Source organism: Sus scrofa, chromosome 1 (genome assembly GCF_054392235.1).
Source record: "Sus scrofa isolate SSC_HxYL_T2T_F1_AM1 chromosome 1, Sscrofa_HxYL_maternal_Yorkshire_Landrace_v2.0, whole genome shotgun sequence".
Lineage (NCBI taxonomy): Eukaryota > Metazoa > Chordata > Mammalia > Artiodactyla > Suidae > Sus > Sus scrofa.
The window spans coordinates 12,468,933-12,488,711 of record NC_139383.1 but is presented as its reverse complement, the minus strand read 5'-3'; the positions used below and the strand labels follow the sequence as shown (position 1 = coordinate 12,488,711).

At 41.7% G+C, this 19,779-nt stretch overlaps 1 protein-coding gene across 1 annotated transcript in view; it reads right to left on the bottom strand.

Annotated features, from left to right (window-relative positions):
- Positions 1-19,069, bottom strand: part of IPCEF1 (interaction protein for cytohesin exchange factors 1) — a 162,160-nt gene extending 143,091 nt beyond the window's left edge. The window contains 1 exon segment of the mRNA NM_001445178.1: positions 18,907-19,069. The gene's annotated coding sequence lies outside the window, so the exon portion shown is untranslated.
- Between the last annotated feature and the right edge of the window lie 710 nt (positions 19,070-19,779).

Genomic DNA, 19,779 nt, shown 5'->3' with positions numbered 1-19,779 from the left:
CATTTGTGTGTGTGTGTGTGTGTTTAGGGCTGCACCCGCAGCATGTGGAAGTTCCCAGGCTAGAGATCAAATGGCAGCTGTAGCTGCTGGCCTACATCACAGCCACAGCAAAGCAAGATTGGAGCCATGTCTGGGACCTACACCACAGCTCATGGCAACGAGCAAGGTCAGGGATCGAGCCCACATCCCCATGGATACTAATCAAGTTTGTTACCCTGAGCCATGATGGAAAAAAAATCACCTTTTTTTTTTTTTTTTTTTTGTCTTTTTGCCTTTTCTAGGGCCGCTCCCAAGGCATGTGGAGGTTCCCAGGCTAGGGGTCGAATCGAAGCTGTAGCCGCCAGCCTACACCAGAGGCACAGCAACGTGGGATCGGAGCCGAGTCTGCAACCTACACTGCAGCTCACGGCAACGCTGGATCCTTAACCCACTGAGCAAGGCCAGGGATCAAACCCACAACCTCATGGTTCCTAGTCAGATTCGTTAACCACTGAGTCACGATGGGAACTCCACCATTTTTCAATCATGTTGTTTGTTTTCTTTTTGTTGAGTTTTAAGAATTCCTTGTATGTTTTGGATTTCAGTACTTTATCAGATATTCCTTTTGCAAATATTTTCCCTAAGTCTATGGCTTGTCTTCTCATTCTCTGACAATGATTATATTTTAATACAGCATACTTGATACTGGCTAAGCCTTTCAGCTCATCAAATATAGGTAGGTATATATCAAAAACTGGTTCATATAAAAATAAAAATATTGCCAGAAACACAAGATAACAAAAATATGCTAATGTGTCCTGACATCCAAGCAATAGCTTCTATTCATAAAATACTGAAGAAATATTAGGAAACCATTTAGACTCTTAGAAAATTGATTATTATTCCTTAGCAAGTCAGATTTTTTTCCAAGTAACTATCGGCATCCCCAGGATCATGGCACACAGAGTAACAGATGAGCAAATAAGGAAATAGAATTAAACAGCATTGCTTGATATTTTGTTCCCTGCAATCATCATTGCTTTGGCATTTAAAATTTATGAAAAAATTTCCTAATTTCTTCCTAGTGGAGATAGTTGCTTGTTTTGTTTTTTGGGAGCAATGTGGGAAATCAGGGGTTTTGGGAGGGGTTGTCTTTTTCTTTTTTAGGGTGTCACCTGCAGCATATGGAAGTTCCTGGACTAGGGGTCAAATTGGAGCTGCAGCTGCCAGCCTACACCACAGCCACAGCAACACGGGATCCAAGCTGCATCTGCGACCTATATTGCAGCTTGTGGCAACCTCAGATCCTTAACCCACTGCGTGAAGCCAGGGATCGAACCTGAATCCTCATGGATACTGGTCAAGTTCTTAACCCACTGAGCTACAATGGGAACTCTGGAATAAGTTTTCAATGAAACATCCCTGTTTCCAATTTATGCAACTGAAGTTGTTAAGGGAAATAAATGAAAATGTCCAGTCTTAGATATGGCCAAAAATGTCAAAATCTTGCATATCAGGTCATCTTCCGCAGTATTCGCTACCTACTTTTATATGTTGAGAATTTTCCATAATAACAAAGTTATTTTTTATTAATTAAATTTATTTTTTATTAGGGTAAATCTTATTTACCGTGTTGAGTCAATTTCTGTTGTACAGCAGAATGACCCAGTCATATATATACATATGTCATTCTTTTTCTCATATTGTCTTCCATTATGGTCTATCCCATGAGACTGGCTATAGTTCCCTATGCTATACAGTAAGACCTCATTTCTTACTCATCCTAAACGTAATAGTTTGCATTTACCAACCCCAAACTCCCCGTCCATCCCACTTCTTCCACTTCCCCCTTGGCAAACAACCACAAGTCTTTTCTCTAGGTCCGTGAGTCTACTGTTTTGTAGATAGGTTCTTTTGTACCATAATTTAGATTTCACCTATAAGTGATATCATAAATGAATGCTTACATATATTGAAATTTAGCAACATAGTTTAGTCAACTGATTAACCACGTGGAAAATATCTTAAAAAGCTACATTTAAATAACTTTTGGGTAAATAAAAAATTTTGAATACGTAAAATAATAAAACTATTAGAAGAAAATATAGGAGAATTTTATTTCTTTTTAGAGATAAGTAATCTTTTCTAAGCAAGGCACAAAAAACCAAATTCCATAAAGATTAGTGAATATGGTGACATGAAAATGGTTTTTTTCTGCACAGAAAAAATGCCAAAGTCAAAAGACAAATGATCAAGTGGGAAAAATATTTCAACACATATGCCAATGAGCTCATTTTCTTAATATATAAAGACTTCTTACAAGTCAGTTATAAAAGACCATTAAGCCAATAGAAAAACTGACAAAGCCCTTAGAAGCAGTTCATAGGAAACAAACACAAATGGTTTATAACATATGAAAAGACATTCAACTTTAACTGTAAAGGAACAAAAAAGTAAAATATCAATGTTATATGACCATTCATTTAACAGAAAGCATTCTTAAAGCATATGTCATTAAGAAATATTTAAGTGAAAAAAGTCAAGATGTAAAACAATCTATAGTATGCCTCTACCTGTATATACAAACATACATAAAGAGACACAAATATGCATGTATGCTTAGACACACACAGAATATTCTAGAAGAACATTGTCAAAACTGATTACCATGGTTGCTTCCATGGCAGGAGCCTGGAAGTCTTGAGCAAGGAGTAAACATAAACTTCCATCCTCTGTTCTCATTATAACTTTTAAAATTTTAAATGTATGTCTGCATTACCTTTTCAATGAAAAACAACTAGTTGATAAAAAGCTAAATTATTGTGTTCAACAAATATTTCTTGGTGCCAATCAGTATGTGAAGTACTGGAAATACAAGCGATGGAAAACCAACAAAAATCTCTGTCCCTAGGTCTAACATGCTCTTGGGGCAGGAATTATAAAAATCTCTAATGAATTTTGTTCAGAATAGTAATTTTTTTGACAAATATTTTCTTTGGAGATGTGCCGTTTTTAACATAAGTGAATATATTAAGTCTTACATAAAACAGTAACTATAGAAATGCATTCTTTGGAAATGGCAGAGTTGTCATCATCATAATCTGGACAGGCTTTGTCAGGATGGAAGAAGCAAGAAGAGATTCATGGTTCATGCCTCCATGTGTACCCGTATCATTTAAGAATCTCACTGTCCTTGACACAAAACACTTCTAATCTCTCTGCCTTCATTTCATGGTTTATTCATTGAGAGTTAAGAAGCTTCTCGCTCTCTTACTATTTAATCCATTATTTTAGAATTCAAATCTAAGTTATGTCCTGAAGATTCCGGATGAAAACAATCCCAAAGACTTTTACTGTCATCCACGCACATAAAATTCCCATCAGTGTCCTAAGTTTTCATTTCCATTGCATCTCTGTGTCTTTTTCTCTGGCATAGAACAACTATGCCAAAAAAATGCAAAATTATATATGCTAAGACCTTGTTTCACTTATTAAAAAGTTATATTTTGGTTAAAGGTGGAGTAAGCTAAAGAACAATATTTCTAAAGTACAGTGAATAGATGAGTGCTAGACTTGCTCAGTGCCATCATAAAGGTATTCCTAATACATAGGAAAAAGCTGCATATTAAGCTTCCCCACAATGAAAAATTTTCCCAATACTGGAGATTAACAATGCATATTAGCCTATTATCCCCCTAAAAAAGTTCCTTAAATGAAGAAGTTTGCTTAACTTTGAGCCTCTCTTTCTCCCTTCTCTATGCTAATTAAGAAATTGCTGAACATCAGAGGAAATTATAATCTGCACTCAAATTAGGACAGATCTTAGTTCTGAATCTTTGCTTTCCTCTCAGCAAACTCCAGAGTAACTTCCTGGCCCTGCTCTGACATTCATGCTGTCAAATTTCTTATCAGCTCACAGATAATCTGAAGCTTCCATCTGTAAGAATTACAGCCCAACATACCTCTGTCAAAAGGAGCACACTCTGGGTCCCCTGGCAAGATGAAAGTGAAAAAACAAAATACGTGTGGGCTTAAAACAGCTGAAATTCAATATTACCTACAGCCAACTTCCTTATAAGGATAATTCTGATAGGACACAGCAACAACCAAAAACAACAAATGCAAAATCCATTTTTTTTTTTTTAAGTAGGGGACAAAAGAGATCCAATTCAAACCACTCCCCTGAAACACAATGTGATGGGAAACAACTTTGCTGTAAACCGTATACCCAGCAGGACTTCTTAAATTATAGTCTCTCTTTCAACTAACACTCTGCTCAAGAAAGTCTCATTGGATGAAATTCTAAAACCAAACTAAGCATCTTCTCAGACAGTGGCCCTCACAGGTGTGTTCAGCCGTGGGATCAGGCCTTCCTGAGTTCCGATTAGCTCCTGACTCTTATCACCACATCTTGCTTCCAAAGCTTCCCGGGGCGAAATAGTCTACCAGCTAAAGGTGAACCTTAATCAAGGAATCCCCTGTTTCCTTTCTTAAAGAAGCAGTTCCCATCAAGAAAAGCCTGCTACAATTTCACGAATTCACAGGTAAGACACAACAACTGAAAAATCAAGGATGGTGACATTTTCATACTCTGTATCCTATGAGACATTTGACATGTAAGCAAATCAACCTTCTGATGAAAGCCTGTGAATGACAAATACTTATCTGAATCTAAGCTTAATATACCAAGAAGCTGAAACTAGTCCTTTTGTGTAAGTGTGTGCTGAAAACTTTTGTCTTGTTTTTGTTTTTGTTTTTGCTTTTTAGCCACCGTCACCACCCTCCACCCCCAGCATGTGGAGGTTCCCAGGCTATGGGGTCAACTCGAAGCAGTAGCCGCCAGCCTACACCACAGCCACAGCAACATCAGATCCGAGCCATGTCTGCAACCCACACCACAGCTCCTGGCAATGCCAGAGCCTTAACGCACCAAGCAAGGCCAGGGATCGAACCTATGTCCTCATGGATGCTCGTCAGATTTGTTTCTGCTGAGCCACACTGGGACCTCTGAAAAACTTTTTCAATTAAAAAAAAAAAATCTTAAAAACTTTGAAAAGATTCTCTCCTTTGGCAAATGGAACTGAAGACTCAAGAATTTTGTCTCCAGTTCTGTTTGAATTCCCATGTACTCTATGCCAGCTGAGTGCCCTCCCTCCCCCCATCGTGTGCATATTTCTAGATCCTTGGAGAAACCACTAGGCAGAAAGTCAGCACAAATACCTTCTGAGCCCACAACAAGTTGTCACTTGGTGAAAGAAGCTCAGCAGAGAAAGAGAGACGGAGCGCGGGCTCTGTTGTAAAAGAAGCGCATTGCAGGCCCAGGAAAAGTCATCAGGAAAGATAAGTGTGATCAGAAGGGTCCCAAAGAGCTTACCACACCTCGATGCTCTGCTGATCTTGGAGCAGGTGGGGTGGGGACCCTGGAGGGGCTGATGGCTGGCGAGACTCAAAAGAAATTTCATCCAGTGGAAAAGCTGACATCAACTCCTGCCTTGTGGAAATACAGGTCTGTCTCTTACCCAAAACTTCCAAAGCTATGTTAACTTCATTTTCCGATGGTCTTCAGACTAGGTTGGATCCTCAAATAAGCCAACTCGTTTAGATGTTTCCCCAGTCACAGACTGCCTCCTGAACCCTAGAGCCCTGTACATGCAAAGCCCTGACAGAAAAGTGTAAGAAGAGAGAAAGGATGAAATGAAGGAAATTACTGCCACCTTCACACACAAAGGACAGACCCGCATTCTATTGAAAGACATTTTATTTTATATTATTTTATTTTATTTATTATTTATTTATTTTGGTCTTTTCCAGGGCCACACTCGAGGCACATGGAGGTTCCCAGGCTAGGGCTCTAATCAGAGCTACAGCTGCAGGCCTACACCACAGCTCAACGCAACATCGAATCCTTAACCCACTGAGCAAGGTCAGGGATAGAACCTGTAACCTCATGGTTCCTAGTCGGATTCGTTAACCATTGAGCCATGACGGGAACTCCATAAAGACATTTTAAATGAGAAAAGCTGAAAGACTTTTCAAAAATAAATGACGTGTTTTTGTTGGGCAGTGAAAAATTACAGGGTCTCAATTAGGCATATATCAGCTCAAAGTTGTGGGACAGGTGAGCCAGGTGGCCTGGCAATCCAAATTAGCTCTCAATGGGAAGGACTGGCAAAGTCACACACTGGTGTCAGCAACTCATAACAACTGAAAGACCTCTCCTTTCCAAGAATGTGTTCATTTTAACCCAGATTTCACAGTGGAAAGAGTCTAAGAATCAGGAAATCTAGGCAGTGAACTATGCATTGCTCCAACAAGCTGTACCCATTTGGGAAATCTTAAGATCTCTTTGGACCTCAGTTCCCCATCCCTAATGTGATAAGTGGAGAGTAAATGGAGCAAAAATTGGCTTGGTGTCTGATTCTATGGAGTAAGCACTAACCTCAGGCATCCAAGACAGGTGATTAGATAGCTACCCACCCACCCCAGTAGAAGGCTAAGAATACATGCCCAATGGGATGATCCAGATTAGGACACACTTCAGGAGCAGCTGATTAGACTTGCATTCAAACTTGACCTAGGTGATAAATCAGTAGAGACAACATCCTGATAAAGGTCAGGCAGTAGAAAGCTCCAGAGAGGGGAATGTCCTATAAGAAACAGTGAACTACAGTTGAGCCTCAGCTCAGCCATTCACTAGTACCATGGCCTTGGACAAGCCACTTCACCATCTTGAGCCTCAGTTTCCTCCATGGATGCGTTACTACCTGCTCTACACACAGACAGCACAAAGGCAATATAAGAAAATGCATACAGACACACTCAGAAGATTGTAAAGCAGTCATCGCTTATAAGCTCCATGTGAACAAGCATTTGGGATTTAGAAGGAGGTTCCCCTCCCAAAGAATAAAACAAAAACGAAAGGCTGGAAGAAAACTTTTGAGAAAACAGCTTCTTACTTGCTCATTCCTAAAACAGAGGCACTGAAATGTCAATACAGGCTCTTCAAGAGAACAGAGAGCAGACTTTCAATGGAAATGACTGCATAATAAAAAAGATTGCTAAACTCAAGTCTTTATCATATTTGTCATAACCCCAGGCCATGCAAGACATTCAAGTAAGCAAAAGAATCACAGAATCTCTGCTTTACACGAGCAAACAGGACACTGGGAGGGAAGGCAAAGGATAGGGCCCCGCAGAGCAATTAGTCTAATGTGCCCAAGTAATCATGAAGAAAAGGTGCAGAAACTTGGGGGTAGGGTTAAAGAAAAGAGATTTGACCACAGCCAAGATTCTCTATTGATTAGAGTGAACAGGTATGGGAAAAGAATGCTTTTCTTGCCTGAACGACCAGGTCATCTAGAGAGAAAAGTTTTAGACAACAAAACTACCTTGACCCAGGAACAAATAGATGATATCAACACATAGTGTGACCAGACAAAGCATTATTAACCCCTCCTTGAGGGAGGAAGAGATTTTGATGATTTTTTAAAATTATCCTCAACCAAGTTTATTTGTTTTGATCAACTCTCCATGATTCTCAAGAGTGTATAAGGAGAATATCCAAAGAATACTGGGCAATAATTCAATTCTAAACATATGTGAATTGCAACACCAGTGCATTTGAGGGAAAAACCCTGCGAACAAGAAGAAACTGAGTGGGGAACTAGAGTTAGATCAAGACTGGAAAAATGGAGGTTTCAAATCATATTTTGGAATAATCGTTGAGAATTGAGGTCAGGGAACTTCCCAAAAGAGAACCTCTAGATTTAATAAGACAGGAAACCAAGAAGTAAGTCAAGGAAGATGCTACAGTTGAAAAGCCTGCGGAGAATTTTGAGAGAGATGGAGTGTAGGCCCTTAAGGCAGATGAGGTCTGCCTGAGTCTTAAAGTCTGCAGAAGGGATAACTGGGGGATATAATTAATACAATTAGTGGGGAGACATATCAAAAGATTTGACATGCTTGCCTGCCATACGCAAGAAAGCGCCATTTTATTTGTAAAATACAAATGTAAGAAAACCCATCCTTATCATCAAAATTTTTCAGTTTCCCCTTCAAACCCTTTCCTCCTTGTCTTCTCACTTCCCTTCATTTCTCCACTTCTCCAGAAGGGAAGTATCAGTCCCATCAAGTTACCGACCCTCTGCCTGCCTCTTTACCCCTGATACATTTGCCCTAATGACGTAATCCCTTTGTCTTTAAAATACTCACAGTGGCTTATTGTCCTGTGCTCTGGTTTTGTGCTTTCCTTCTGCCTGTATTTCTGGTAAATCATCATCACAAGAGACACAGCACATATTTCAGCCTACAAAGCATAGTTACACACATCATCTCATAGGAGACCCCAACAACTCTTGGAGGCACTTAAAGATGTGATTCTACCCACCTCACAAATGGAGCAACTGAAATGTAAAAAAGGAACAAAGCGAAGTGCACCTACGTAGCAACAGGTAGACCGAAGCGTGGGGCTTGTGGTCCGACCTTCTTCCCCATGAACAGCTGCCTAACGTGCAGCACCAGGAGCACCATCTTGTCTTGGCTCCAGGAAGAAAAGCTCTGTTTGAATTTTACCCCCTGACTCTGTGCTCATCTCTCATCCTTCCACCCACATGATGGAGGGAGATGTGAGAAGAAGAATGTACATACATATGTGTGACTTGGTCACTTTGCTGTACAGCAGAAAATGGACAAAACACTGCAAACCAACTATAATGGCACAAATAAAAACCTTTAGAAAAATAAAAATATTTTGTTGATATTTTCCACAATCCCTGATACAGAGGAAATTCTGTATTTTCAAAAACTCAAGCAGTAAATAGTAGGATCATTGGTAACATCAATTTAGTATAAGGCTGAATGCAAAGTATCTGACTGAAGAGATTCTTTTTTTTTTTCTCCCTTTATCTAATTCGAGATTTACTAATCTTTTCTTTATCTCAAGAACCTTTTCTGGTCTTAACTAGAAAGCATGAATAAAGACAAGTCAAACACATCCTCTCAAAACCTTGCCTTCCTAACTTTTAATGCCCATTTTCTTCCCCTTTCCAATCTGAACTCTTAGAAACAAATGTCGTATCTCTTTGCTGCAAGCCTCCTCAGCTGGGATCTGGAAATGTCTTTAGGAATGGGATTTTCCTCGGTGCTCACGCACACCTGTGACAAGCACTCCCAACATCATATTCTTCACTCAAACCAGCTTCCTCCGGCCTAATTAGGGTTAGAGGACACACACTCTCAGCCCTTTGGGCACAAAGCAGCCTTATCCAAAAATAAGAAATCACGTGGCATCCTTTTTGTTCTGCCCTCCAGATGGCCATTACTGGATTCTCAGCTCCAACAGACCCTGGGTCAAGTTCTGACTCCAGGATCAAATCGTTGGGGTTGGGATCCTGCCTCTACCACTTACTGTGTAACCTTGAGTCCGCTTCTTAAACTCTCTGAGCCTGTTTCTTCATCAGGTAAAGGGGAACTCGTTCATAACAGCACTTCCTGGAGTTATTTGGTTAAGAAAATCAGACTATGAATCTACAGCCTTTAACACCTTCCTGGGCAGACAGAGGGTTGGGCAGACAGAGGGTTAGACAGTACACAGCAGACAGTACCTGTCAACGCTCAGTGATAACAGTAGTGCTGACCACACGTGACACACACCCACTGGGGACATGGAAACGCAGGCAGCCTGTTTGAAAAACTACAACGAGTAACAAGGAGACTTCATGAACCCTGTTTTCTGCCTTCACCGAAGGACTCACCGCAGTGGCGCTCACTGCCCAGAAAGCTTCAAGCAATGAAGAGGATGCCTCGCTGGCCAAGGGCCTCCATCCATTGGCCAAAGGCCCACGTCCATGGTTAGAAACATGAGGGGGAGCAGGCAGTAGTTCTCAGTGTCTGCACTCATTTCAGGATTGAGAGGAGGCTCTTGCTAATTTGCACCCAAATTAGCAAAACACACAGGAGTAGGAAATTCATGCAAAGTGGAAATGATCAGATGCCCTGAGTCTAGGACTCGGCAGTCGCCAAGAACACCAAACTGCAGTCACCGCAGAAGAAATAGCCAAGCCAGACTGGCTTTGCTCACTTACTCTGCCTCTTTTTTTTTTTTTTTTTTTTTTTTTTTTTTGCTTTTTTTAGGGTCACACCTGCGGCATATGGAAGTTCCCAGGCTAGGGGCTAAAACAGAGCTGCAGCTGCTGGCCTAAGCCACAGCCACAGCAACGCAGGATCTGAGCTGCATCTGTGACCTACACCACAGCTCAGAGCAATGCTGGATCCTTAACCAACTGAGTGAGGCCAGGGATCAAACCCACATCCTCATGCATACTAGTCAGGTTCATAACCCACTGAGCCACAATGGGAACTCCCCACTTACTCTGCTTTGATGAATGGCCTGGGGTCTCACTTCTCATGCCGCCTTCTCTGCTCAGGGTAGCTGGGGGTCTGGCGTTCCTCTCAAGGCAGCTGATTTGTACATCACTTTGGAATGTTGGCGAGTGTTCACAAAACAAAACTAAATTGTGCTCTAGTGCCTACCTCAAACCTTGCTGGACAATTGCCTCTTAAGTTTCTGTTACCTACGTACAATGATTCCAGTTGATTAGTCAAGTTGAAAATTCAAGTGCATGAAAACTTGGTAGCTTGTGTTCCAGAGTCAAATCCTAGAACTTGGTAGCTTGTGTTCCTGGTCAAACCCTCTAGCTGGAAAACCTTGGCCATATTTCATCAAGAGAGTTCAAGTTCAATCGTTCTCTTTGACAGAATGTTGGCTCTGAATCTAACCAAGTAAAGATGATAATTCATATGATTATAAGGGAAGGTAAAAAGTGATCTTCATATGGTATTTGTCTTTCTCTTTCTGACTTATTTCACTCAGTATAGGAATCTCTAGTTCCATCCATGTTGCTGCAAATGGCATTATTTTCTTCTTTTTACGGCTGAGTAGTATTCCATTGTGTATATATACCACATCTTCCTGATCCAATCATCTGCCGATGGATATTTGGGTTGTTTCTATGTCTTGGCTATTGTGAATAGAGCTGCAATGAACATGCGGGTGCATGTGTCTTTTCAAGGCAAGTTTTGTCTGGATATATGCCCAAGAGTGGGATTGCTGGGTCATATGGTAGTTCTATATTGAGTTTTCTAAGGTACCTCCATACTGTTCTCCACAGTGGTTGTACCAGCTTCCATTCCCACCAACAGTGCAGGAGGGTTCCCATTTTTCCACACCCTCTCCAGCATTTGTTATTTGTAGACTTATGAATGATGGCCATTCTGACCGGTGTGAGGTGGTATCTCATGGTAGAAAATGAACTTTTCCACAGAAACGAAAATCATGGACTTGGAGAATGGACATATGTGTTGCCAAGGGGGAGGGGGAGGGAGTGGGGTGGATGGGGAGCTTGGGGTTAATAGATGCAGACTCTTGCCTTTGGAGTGGATTAGCAATGAGATCCTGCTGTGTAGCACTGGAAAGTATGTCTGGTCACTTATGATGGAGCATGATAATGGGAGAAAAAAGAATGTATACATGTATGTGTAACTGGGTCACCCTGCTGTACAGTAGGAAAAAAATGTACTGGGGAAATAACAATTGATTACAATTTAAAAAAAAAAGTGATCTGTCCATTCTCTTGCAATAAGACGCTTGGAGAACATGAGGTATCCAATAGGCATTTGGGGAATGTTTAATATTCAAAAATGGGTATTCATTGTATTATATGATTAACATTCACACTCACATGTGAGAACAACTCTTCCCGTTTTGTCAGCCTCATACAGAAGTTGGAATTTGTGGTACAACAAGGAACAAGAAAATAAGGTTTCAGCATAACGCGCTTCAGCTTTTTAACACGTAGGAAAAACAAAGTTGTTATAATTGACCTGCGCTTCGAGTGAGTGACTAAAACGTCCGTCTGGCAACCACTAGTTTGCTAAACTAGCAGGATCTCCAAACACGCTGAGAAATTAATGAGATTACATATGCACACATCCCCCCTCTTACATCGTACTCTGAGCTACCCAAACAGAAGCATCGTAAACGAGCAGCCTAAAAATTATGGTTTTCATGTTCGTGGCCATTTTCTCAGTTTTTTGAAAAGTCGTAAAGGATTCCTCCTGAAAATGTGACTTAGGAGAAGAGCAGCTGCGCGTCTCCTGTGTGCGTCAGGACACCTTACACCAAACTCTTTCTGCAGGAGAGGGTAATGTTAGACCGAGACGCCTGGGAAGAATTTTGGATCAGCTCCATTGCCTTTCTTCTGTAGGAGAGGTCTGTATTTTCCATTTTTACACCAACATTTGGTATCAATAAACACATTTGTCTATGAACAGCTGAATGTTCTAGTCCTCTTTGATGCTACAGATTAGTGCATAAGCCTCCTAAGAAAGCATTTTCCTTCATGAAAGTCAGGGAAAAAAAAAAAAAAAAAGAAATTCTGCCCCATTTGATGAGAAAGAATCTATCCAATCACACCTTTCCAGTGAGCAAGAAACTGTATACAATTAATAACAAGTCTAAAGGAAATTGAATATAAATCAATTAAGGAGGGAGGCAAAAAAAAAATACGTTTAGTTGTGAGTAGAATGAATAAATTAGCCTCCTACTAAAATGTCTTCCTGCTGAAAGAATGTTGTTCTGCTAGGGATAATTGTGGGAATAGGAATTAGGGTAATTTCAACTCAACTGAAAAGAGAATGGAAGAGATTCTTATGTTGCAGAGAAACCCAAGAACCTGCTTGAAATCCCAGCTATTTATTCTGTCATGAAAATAACTATACAGGTGCCAAACTAGGAGTTCCCATCGTGGTTCAGCAGTTAACGAGCCTGACTAGGATCCATGAGGATGCAGGTTCAATGTCTGGCCTCACTCAGTGGGTTAAGGATTCGATGTTGTGTTGAGCTGTGGTGTAGGTCGCAGACATGGCTCAGATCTGGCGTTGCTGTGGCTGTGGCATAGGCCGGCAGCTGTAGCTCTGATTCTACCCCTAGCCTGAGAACCTCCATATGCCGCCAGTGCAGCTCTAAAAAAAGAAGAGGAAAAACAAAACAAAACCCAGGTACCAAACCAACTTTACACATCAACGGTATCCAAGGTTATGGATGAAACCACTAAAATGATCCAATATCCTATCGACTGGGGAGTTGCCCTCACCATATGCTTAAATTGGAGGCTTAGGATTTATATTCAAACCAAAGGGCCATCACATTGCATCATGTTTCCAATTCAGAGTACTTGAACTTTTCTTTCACTATGCAACTTGAGGAAGTAAAAATCTTCCCAGACACTACTGTTCCACATCGAGTAAATGACCACATGCGTATAACAATCTGGAATCCCTACCAAGACTCAACTTATGAAAGGATGCCCTTTCACAGCCTTCACAATAGCCTGATTTTCATTTTGTAAATGCATCTCATTGTTCAGCATCTTTATTCGTTCCCACCCAATGATGAAGTGAATCTACTGTTTGGGCCCAATGCCACAGGTTAAAGTCAGAGAAATGAGTCATATTGGCTTTGGTCCCTAGAAGCGCTTGCCAACAACATAGATGAGTTTATTACCAGCATTTAAAATGACTTTTATTCTTTAGTCCCTGTGTTCCTTTCCTAGGGCTGCAGTAACAAAAGACCACAAGCTGAGGGGCTCAAAACAACAGAAAGTCACTCTTCCATAGCTCTGGAGACCAGAAGTCTGAAATCAAGGTGTTGTCAGGGTCTTTCTCCTTCTGAAACCTGGTAGGTTGAATCCTTCCTTGCATTTTCTTTGGCTTCTGGTCGGCCTGGCAGTTCCTTTGTGTCCCCTGGCTTGTAGCTGCATCACCCCAAACTTGATCTCTCCATCCCATGGCCATCGACCTGTGTGTCTCAGTCTTTCCAGGACTTTCTTCTTATAAGGACAGCAGTCTTCTTGGATCAAGGCTCCCTCCATTATGACCTTCCTAATTTAACTAATGACATCCGCAACTACTTCCTTTGCAAACACAATCCCCTTCTGAAATCCTGGGGGTGAGAACTTCAGCATCTCTTTTCTTGGGGGGGAAGCACAGTTTCAACCATAACACCCGTTACTGCTGTTCATCTAATCCTCTTCTGCCAAGAAATCTTATACCCCAACGGAGTCTCTCCATAGTGAGAAAATAAAATCCAACTTAAGACAGAAGGCCCCATGGGTTTATAATGTTTTTACTTTCTTTGAAGCATGTCCACTTAAGAGCATTGGGCCCACACAACAAAACAGACTGGGTAGGTATTTTTATCTCAGCTTTTACGGCTGAGAGAATGCAAGTGGGAAGACAGTCCATGCCTTGCTTTGTAGCACACATCTTTACAGGCCACAGGCAGAGCCCTCGGGCCTCCTAACCTCAGATGTGCTGTTCCCACTATGACATCGAGCCTGTATCTAGCATCAGAACTATGGGTGCACCAACACTCAAGATAGAGGTTGATGTTTGCAACTCAAAGAGGCTGTTGTTATAAAAGGGCAACATGAGGGACCCTTGTGATGGGAGAATGTTATGTATCTTGGCCAAGGCTGCAGACTATCCTGGGATGGTCCTGAAAGCCATGAACCGCCCTGGCTCTCCAGACCCCTTTGGTTCCTGCTGGTTGGGAAGCACTCCCCACATAACACCTTAGAGCTTCCTAAGAAGAAGTTACAGTGACAACCACGAATGTGCTATTATGTCAGACACAGGTAGTTCCCTGAAAAAAGAAAAAAAAAAGGGGAACATTCCTTCCTACTACCACTTCAATAAAGAAGTAGAAAGGAATGCCACTTAAGGCACTTTCAAAGCTGAACGTGAATCTGTCCACACACTTTCCCTGGGTCTCCCAATTCTTAGCCTCAGGTGACTGTCTAATGTGAGACCATCTTTAACACGGGTCATGTACGATGGGAGTTAGGCCACGAGCTCAGAGACACACAAAGCTCTGGGTTTGTGTCCTGTCTCTGCCCACACTAAGGGGAGTGGTTTTTAGGGTATTTTACCTCTCTAGGCTTCAGCTTTGCGGAAATCACAGCAGGACTAATTCCCAGGATGGTTTTGACAGGTAATTGGCTCAAGATGTGTTCATGCAAAAATAAAAATGCTGATTACAATGCCCTGAACCGAGCCAGTATTCAGTAACATCATTCTTTCGAAGTCACTGCTCCACACACGAAATATTCAGTAAATTCTATGGACCATCTGTTCCAAAGTCAACCCTGCTGCCCCTTCTAGTTCAATTCATATTCCACACTGGGTTATCTGGTTTTTTACACCTGGGCATAAAGTTCATTGTCTGTGTGACCCATTCATTCGTCTCCAATCTAAATTTCAGTTTTCACTGATGATCTAGTCCTCTTTTACTCAGATTTTTTTTTTCAGAGCTCATCTACACTCTAGTAATCTTGGGATGAGTTTAAACTGGCTAACTTTCCACCTTTCAACTATGTCTCTTTCAATATCCATGTCTTAGGAGACCCATCTTTTGCTCACATTTGTTCATCTTTTGGCCCTTTTTCTGGCAATGATTTTTCACTTTCATTTCTAAGACAAAGATAGGAAATTCCTTCCAATACCTAGAAGCCACGATATTTGATTTTGGTTAAGTCTCTGATAAAAGTCTTCTCCACAGTGACAGGTCAACACTATGAGATGAGACAGCCACGATCCTAATGGGAAATATTTCTTGACTCCAACGTTTTTCTAAAATCAACATTCCCTTAAAGACGAATTACTCTTAGGATGGCAAATATAAATTTAATTTAGAACTATTAACTATTTAACTGACTGTTGAACTTGCTAGAAAGTCGTCTAATAGAGGTTTTAAAAGGTAGTTGTAAATCATCTAGAGAAAAGAGCGCATTTGCAGGTGATTCTAGGAACTAAGTAGACCAGTCAATCCCAGAGGGGAACTTTTTAGCTGTTCTCACCCTAGAACTGTCGCATAATTCTGCAGCTATCTTAATCCCAAAGGGGCTCCCCCTACAAAGATTAAATAACACAAATCATGTCATCTCATCAATTGTAATAAACCACAATTTTTGTAGCTAAAGAAGCACCTGTGTTTTATTTTTAGTGGAAGATTAAAAGAGTTAACTTTTTTGTTGATTTATTTTCATTCAACATTTATTTTGTTTTCCAATTATCAAGGTAGTTTAGATATGCTCCACTAATGAAATATTTGGAAAAAAATTTTTTAAATATGAAGATAAATATAACTATCAGCTCTAAAGCTACTTAATCATATTTTAACATATTTACCTCAGTCTTGCTTCTCTGAAGTGTTTTTATCTAGCTGAGAGTTATGTTTCCATTTTTTTTAACTTAGCCTTAATACATAACAATATTCCCATAAACATCATTTTATTGAAGGTATTCCTTTATATAGATACACCACTCTGTGCTTAATCATCCTGATAACTGTTAAAACATTTATTTTTAATAAATAATGCTATAAAAGGATCTTGCTCATTTTACGAAAGTTAGAAAACACCAAAAAATATAACAAGGAAGATAAATTGGTGATTAAATATTTAGGTGTGGCTGCATGATTTGTAAACTGAATGTACTGATAACTGCCATGTGGGGATGAGTGCTGAAGTGGCAGGCACTGGGCAATCGCATCTCTGATCCTTATACAGCACAAAAAGTCAGGCTGTTGTAATCATCACTTTACAGGTCTAATCCCAAAACTGTTTCTCACTGTGTCGCACGGCCCCCCATCATCACTTCACCGTCACTTCTGCCACCACCACCTCCGCTATCGCCAACATCTCCTCCTCCACCACCTCTTCCAATGCCAGATCCGCCACTACCACCACCACCACCTCCACCGCAAGCTCTGACTCCACATCAGCACCACCTTCGTCACCACCACTTCCACCACCAGCTCCACCACCACCTCTTCCAACGCCAGATCCGCCACCACCACCACCATCGCCTCCACCACCACCTCCACCGCAAGCCCTGACTCCACATCACCACCACCTTCGTCACCACCACTTCCACCACCAGCTCTACCACCACCTCTTCCAACGCCAGATCCGCCACCACCACCACCATCGCCTCCACCACCACCTCCACCACAAGCCCTGACTCCACATCACCACCACCTTCGTCACCACCACTTCCACCACCAGCTCCACCACCACCTCTTCCAACGCCAGATCCGCCACTACCACCACCACCACCACTACCACCACCACCTCCACCACAAGCCCTGACTCCACATCACCACCACCTTCGTCACCACCACTTCCACCACCAGCTCTACCACCACCTCTTCCAACGCCAGATCCGCCACTACCACCACCACCACCACTACCACCACCACCTCCACCACAAGCCCTGACTCCACATCACCACCACCTTCGTCACCACCACTTCCACCACCAGCTCTACCACCACCTATGCCACCAGCTCCAACTCTACATCACCACCACCTCCGTCGCCACTTCCACCGCCATATGGCCGCCCTTAGGGCTTCTTATCACCTTTCTACACACCCTTTCTTCTCTTCCCACCTTCCTACTCTCCTCCTCTCCTGCCTTGATCTGATCTTCTTCTCCAACCGGCTCCTCCTTACGTGCCTCAGTAATAGAGAAAAAGCAAAGGCTGCACCGCCATATTCGTTTTATGCGAATCTCAGTCATTCATTCATTCAACACACATTGACTGAGCACATATTATGGGGCAGGCACTGTTCTAAGCACTAAGTAATTCCCCCATTTGCAGAATTTCCTTTAATACCGAAAAGCTGACTTTTAAAAGTTTCCTTCACCATTTACCCTACTAAACCTGTGACAAATTATCAACCTATGTTTGGGTTCTCAGCTCACACTGCCTGGCCCCCATGCTGGATGAAAAAGCAGAAGTGAGCTGTTTAAGAAGGATACACTAGTAAAAAGGAAAGTATCAGGCAATAGCCATGAAGTAATTTTTTATCTCATATTGCCACAGCACGCTACCGCACGAAAGAACTTCCTATTTCCATGCTCAGATGATGTGTATTTGCTTAACACAGCTTGCCCACAAGAGTTCACACATGGACCCTCTACAGAAAAGACACTTGATAGATAAGTAGAAAGGAAAGGAGGGAAATTTTAAAAATGGAGAATAAGTACACCAACAAATACACAAACTGAAGTCCTTTTTCTTCTCACTTGCATGATGTGAGTGGAAAGAAACCTGAGTTCTTTCTATTTCCATTTTCTATGTAAAATTTTAAATAGCTGTGGAGGAATTCGACTCTACATATGACTCTCCAATGCTCAGGACAGTCCTAAGAACACCCAGGACCCTACAGACTAATAAATTCCACCACGGTTGTCAAAGATGCCTTCGTGGGTTATAACCTTGTCTCTTACAATTCAATTTCCATCACACATACAAGAGAAGGAAATCAAATGTTCCAGATGCCCCAAGTAAAGACCTCTGAACCAACATCACCTAAGTTCTCATTTTCATACAGAGATATTCTGTCAAGCCTGTGACTTTCATCTGAAAGTAAAATCCCCTTCAGCTGCCTGTGTACAAAGGGGGATTCTCCATAAAGAACACGCTTTCTCAAAAGAGGCTGGCCACAGGGTGTTTCCCCAGATGAACTCCCCAGGACACACACAAATGCTGAATTGGGCTTTTTCTAAATCCAACCCGTGGTCTGCGGAACAAGCAGCTGCCAACACAACATCCATTGAAGAGCCAGAGGAAAGCAGCGTGTGCATGCAGCTCTCTTCTTCAAAGCTCTAACAGAATTCAAGAGTGCCTTTAGCACGGGACTTCACACAGCAAGTTTATGAAGAGCTGAGCAAACGTGGCAGCCCAAGAGTCACACCTTGCTCACAGCCCACAATTCTCAAGAGAGTGCCAGGGTATTCGTTGCTTTACCATCTTGAGATGCCAAGCAATGACCTCACACATCAGCCAAGGAGTGGTTTTACTTACATGCAATAAAGAGAGTAAATCCAAGCACAGGTTGTTTAATCCCTTGAATTCAGAAAGCTCTTAACACTTGGAGGCCACACTTGAGGGTTCCACCGTAAACAGCCACAGCTCGGGCAGTCAGGCTACCCAGGACTACCATAAGAAGCTGGCCAGAGAGAAAATCTCTTTCGAAAGAAGAGGAAGTGTCGTCTCTACTTCCCCAATTGTATTGGTCTTCCTTCTTATTGTTAACAACCCCTTCCTGGATTCCAAAATCCAGGACACAATTCACACAAATCAGACACATCCCACCTGTCTGACTCCATTGATCACTAAACACTCCTCTGACTCAGTGTATTTTATTTCCATGATACATGGAAACATTACATGGTTTTGCTTTCCTGTTTTGGAGGCAAAGATGTTTATTTGCAGGCATGAAAGGTGAGGTCATTTGCAGAGCTCTTCCTGGAGTGTTTAGTCGAAATGCCACTTTTTAATCACCCACCTCTTTTAGGCTCAATGTTCTTTCAAATGTCCCTTCTTTCTCCTCTCCTAGTGTTCCTACTACTCCTACATAGGGGACACAGATACATTGGTAAAAAGTATCTTAGGATAAAAATAGATCCTTGCCTGTCATTCTTTGGCAGCATACCTAATAAATTCTCTAACTTCAAAACTTTTCCTTCACACGCTAGAAACGGAAAATGACAAGCAAAAGTTGGAAAGACTTGAACTCATCACCAATACATTCCTGCCCCCCCACTTCTTCTTTTCAAAACCAGCACCTTGTTTCCTTATACCTTCTTGGACAAAGAGCACAATCTCGTTATACTTAGAGTCCACTGTCAAAGAAAAGGAATCAAATGATTAGAAACGGCTCACGACCAGGCAGCT